The following is a 5,162-nucleotide window of genomic DNA, read 5'->3' as shown; positions in this document are numbered from 1 at the left end:
ATATATGTGTATATATATATTACATCATTTGACCGATAACATACGGTTCCTCAATGCTGACGTTTTCGTTTTTGAGTCAGCTTCTTTCTCTTCTTGTTCGTCGAAGAATAATTGAGCCCCTCATTGTGACTTTGCATTTTCCAAGGAGTACGATTTTTCTTACGTGATGTAGTATTGATTCTTCTTTTGACGTATACTTCATCATCATCATCATCTTCCCTCATTGGGTAGCTGTACTGATCATAGACTTCCTCGTCGGCGACTCCATCCATTCCAATGATGTTCCTTTTGCCTCTCCTCACGACAACACGGCTGGGATTACGCGGGTCGGTTATGAAGAAGCATTGTGTCACGTGCTTAGCGTGTACCCATGGCTCGTTTTTTGCGATAGCATTCACGGTAGCGCTCTTGGCGTCGGGTATAATCATGGTAGTGAAAATCCGGCTTTCTCTTTTGACATTCTTAGCCCATCTGACACGGAACATCATCGTGTTGTGCAGTCCAGAGTAGTCAAGCTCCCAGATCTCCTCGACCCTTCCATAAAATTGTTCAGTTGCGCCGTCGTCGCTGCCGGTCATGCATTCCATCGTCACCCCTGAGTTCTAATCATCACTGTCCATATCTTTGGCCTCCGTGTAGAACGTGTATCCGTTGATATCATATGCCTGATAGGTTACGAGGTTGGGCGAGGGGCCATGTGCTAAGGCGTATATGAGCAATCCGTCCTTAGAGCCCTCCTCCGGGGGATTAGCAATAATATGCTCTTTGAACCAATGCAGGAAAGTGGAGTTGTGCTCTCTAGTAACTTCGGCGTCCGTCCTGCATACCCCCAGGTCAGGATACTTCTTTGCGATAATTTCTTTGTGTAGTGCCACGAAAGGATCTACCTCGTCTAGGTGTTGTAGCACTACCAAGTTTGCTCTGTCAAAGTCGATGCGTCGATCTGAGTATGCCACGTGCAGTTCCCTGCGACCGTTGCAGTGACCATCTCCTTCGAGCCTCCCATCGTGCTTGTTAACGGGCAAACCAACACTAACACCAGGCAGCTGGTCTGCGCCATATAGAAAATTCTCACAGAAAGAGATGCACTCTTGTGCCAAATAGCCCTGGACGATGCTTCCATCCGGACGGGACATGTTATGAACGAATCCTTTGATGATCCCATTCATCCTCTCAAACGGCATCATGTTGTGCAGGAATGGCAGCCCCAGGTCTATTATGTCATCCACAATATGGACACACAGATGCACCATCACGTCAAAGAACGCGGGCGGGAAGTACATCTCAAGCTCATTCAGTATCACAACGATCTCTTCCTGTAGCCTTTGGAGCTGCTTCACACTGATCGGCTTTCAAGAGATGACGTCGAAAAAGTTGCAGAGACCAATAAGCGTGTCACGGATGTGCTTGTCCATTATCCCTCTAAGGGCAACAGGTAGTATCTGCGTCATCATCACATGACAGTCATGAGACTTCATCCCGCTGAACCTTTTCTTGTCCGTGTCTAGATATCTGCTTATCTTGCCACAGTAACTAGAACTAACTTTGACTCCGGTAAGGCACTTAAAGAAGGCATTGATCTCAGCCTGACTTAAGGTGAAGCAAGAAGGGGGGCAATAATCCTCTTTCTTTATTTTCTTGCCCTTCTTCTCCCGTGCCTCTGTCTCTGTCTCTGTCTCGTCTGACATTTTATGGGGTGGCATGTGCAGATCTTCCCTGATTTTCAAATCTTGCAAGTCTTTTCTTGCCTTCGGCCCATCCTTGGTCTTATCCGGCATGTTCATCAGTGTTGCGAGCAAGCTCTCAAGGACATTCTTATAGATATGCATTTGATCAAGGCAATGAAGTGTATCGAGTTTGTGCCAGTACTCCAAGTCCCAGAACACAGACCTCGTCTTCCATACCTTCAGCAGCGGCTCCGGCGCCTTTCTCATCGTCTTTCCCGGCGCGGGGCACTCCTTCCAGTTTTTCAACAGCTCATCGATTTCGGCACCGCTCCGCTTACGTGGAGGTCCTTGATGCTCAGCGTGACCATTGAATAGATCTCCACGGTTTCTCCACGGGTCGTCCTGTTCAAGCCATCTTTGATGCCCCATGTACACGATTTTCCCAGACCCGCCATCTTTCCTTGACGTTAGCTGCTGAGACGTCGTATCATCCATGCACCGCGTGCATCCGCAATATCCATGGCACACCTGGCCTGCCACATATCCGTAACCGAGATAGTCCTGCACTATCGTGATCAGCGCGGCTCTCATGTTGAAATACTCGCCTTTGCTGGCGTCCCATGTCTTGGCCGGTGTTTTCCATAACATGTCTAACTCCTCTTGAAGTAGCCCCAGATACAAATTAATATATTTCCTGGTTTTTTCGGCCCTTGAATAAGCATGCTCATGTGAATGTACTTCGATTTCATGCACAACTAGGTGGGAGGTTGTACATCCATACAAACACGGGCCATGTGCTATGGTTGGTGTTCTGGTTGCCAAACGGATTCATGCCATCGGTACATGCGCAGAGCACGATGTTCCTTGTATCACATTCAAAATACTGATAGAAGTTGTTCAACGCTCTCCACTGGCTTCCATCCTTCACGTGTCTCAGCTTCAGATCATCTCCATCGTCGGGCTTCTTCCTCTCCGCGTGCCAGGGCATTAGCTTTGCTTCCTTGGGATCTACAAAATACCTCTGGAGACGGGGAGTGATCGGTAAGTACCATACAACTTTCTGGGGACATTTCTTCCCGGCCTTCTTGTGTCGAGAAGCATTGCACACCGAACAGCTTGTTTTTTCTGCATGCTCCTTCCGATAAATTATGCAATCATTGATGCATGCATGGTATCTAACATGTGGCAGATCAAGAGGGCACACGATCTTCTTGGCCTCATCAACACTAGTAGGACATAGATTACCCGCGGGAAGAACATACTTTAGGTACTTGAGATGCTCATCGAGGCTAGTGTCGGTCCATTTGTTTTTAGCCTTCGTCTTCGGGAGTTGGAGCGTGAAACTCAAGCGGGTCACCTCAGGATTGCAACCATCATAAAATGGAGTGTTCGAGTCTACCACTAGTTGCTCCAGCTTAGCCTCCTCTCTAGAAGCAGCTCTCTCAGTACTCGTCTCCTTGCGAAGCAATGCTTGAACATGAGGGTCCCGCACGATTGAACCTAGTACCAACGAACTCTGCTGCATGGAGTCCATGTCATTCTATCCGCCGCCATGTCCGGCCCCTTCTCCTCCGCCATGTCCGGCCCCTTCTCTGCCGCCATGTCCGGCCTCTTCCCCGCCGGCATTATCGATCATCTCTTCGTCTTGCCCCGTGTCATCATTGCCTGCCCCGTCGGCATCCTCAACATCGTCATCCTCATCTTCAGATATCCACCGAGTATAGCCATCCATAAAACCAGTCATGAGCAAGTGCGCTTCGACACGACCATCATCATAGGGGTCGAGCCAAACTATTCCTTTGCATTTTCGACATGGACATAAAACCTCTGTCAGGTTATTTTCTTTCATGTCCTGCACTGCCGACCGCAACCACCTGTCCACCATCGTTCCACTGACCATCATGAATGTCTGCACGGTAATAATAAAACAAACTGATTATAAAAATGTGTGCATGCATCAAAGACATACAAAAATTCGGCATGACCTTCCCTAAAAATAGGACATATATGGATCTACAGTTTGCCCGGAATTCGCCGAAACAGGAATAAATCGACATTTCGGCAAAACATAGGCAACTCAAAAGCACAATTTGGCGTCAACTCATGCCACACACATAATTTCCACAAACATATCACACACACATAAACATATTTCCATTTTTCAAAAGCATGAAAATTTCATCACCTCTATCTCGAGATCGAGCACGGTGATGAGATGATGATGTAGGGAGATCAAAAGTGCCCAAAGCTCTTCTTGACAAAGATAGATCTAGTTAGGGGGCAAATAGGTCACTTAAATAAATGCTACATCTACCTAGCTACGTAATTTGGGAGGAGACAACTTCAACTAGTGGAAGGGGAAGGAAAAAGAGAAAGGAGATGCATTAATGGAGATGGTGAAGAAGAAGAGTGAGAGTGGGAGGATGTGGGAGGTAGGGGAAAGGGAAGAGAGGAGGGGGAGGGGAGGGGACGGGTGGGGAAAAGGTGGTGGGTTGGTGCGGATTAGCAGTAGCACGGGACGTAAAACGCGCTGCTGATAAGAAAGTAGTAGCAGCGCATTTTCGGCAGAAGCGCTACTGCTAACCGGGACAAAAAGTGTGTTCCATTTGAAAATTAGCAGCAATGACCTTAGAAAAAGCGCGCTACTACTAAATCCATAGCAGTAGTGCGGCTCGCGGAACCGCGCTGCTACTAAATGGAGTTTGGGGGGCACTGTCGGTCGATATTTGTAGCAGCGCGGTGTAACGCCCCGGATTCGATGCGCCAGGTGTCTGCCATTTATTCGCCGTCGTTTCCATGTCATTTGCTTGCGTGTTCCATTTTATCATGTCATCATGTGCATTTCATTTTGCATACGTGTTCGTCTCATGCATCCGAGCATTTTCCCCGTTGTCCGTTTTGCAATCCGACACTCCTATGTCCTCCAGCGTTCCCCTTTTTTCTCTCGTTGTGAGCGGGTGTTAAACTTTCTCGGAATGTCCCGAGGTTTGCCAAGCGGCCTTGGTATAGCACCGGTAGACCGCCTGTCAAGTTTCGTGCCATTTGGAGGTCGTTTGATACTCCAACGGTTAACCGGGTAACCGCAAAAGCCTCTTTTGTTTCCAGCCCAACACCCCTTCCAAAGTGGCCCAAAACCCAGCAAACTCCCCTCCATGCTCTCGGTCGTTCGATCACGATCGTGTGGGCGAAAACCGCTCCTCATTTGGACTCTCCTAGCTCCCTCTACCTATATATATGTGCTCTCCCCGAAATCCCGCAGTCCAACCCTAGATTTTTCCCCTCCGCGCTGCCGGACACGTCCGTCCCAAGCCGGACGTGTCCACCGCCGCCGCCACGTCGCTCCGACGAATCGGAGGACGCCACGTCACCCTGCCGCCGCCCGCAACCAGTGGCGCGCTGCCACGTGGCCGCCGCCGTCTCTCTCCTCCGCGCGGCCCGCGGACCCGAATCGGGCCCACGTGAGCCCGAGCCGCCGCCGCCGTTCGGCCCGCGCCT

Source organism: Triticum dicoccoides, chromosome 2B (genome assembly GCF_002162155.2).
Source record: "Triticum dicoccoides isolate Atlit2015 ecotype Zavitan chromosome 2B, WEW_v2.0, whole genome shotgun sequence".
NCBI lineage: Eukaryota > Viridiplantae > Streptophyta > Magnoliopsida > Poales > Poaceae > Triticum > Triticum dicoccoides.
Note: the sequence above shows the minus strand (reverse complement) of the source record.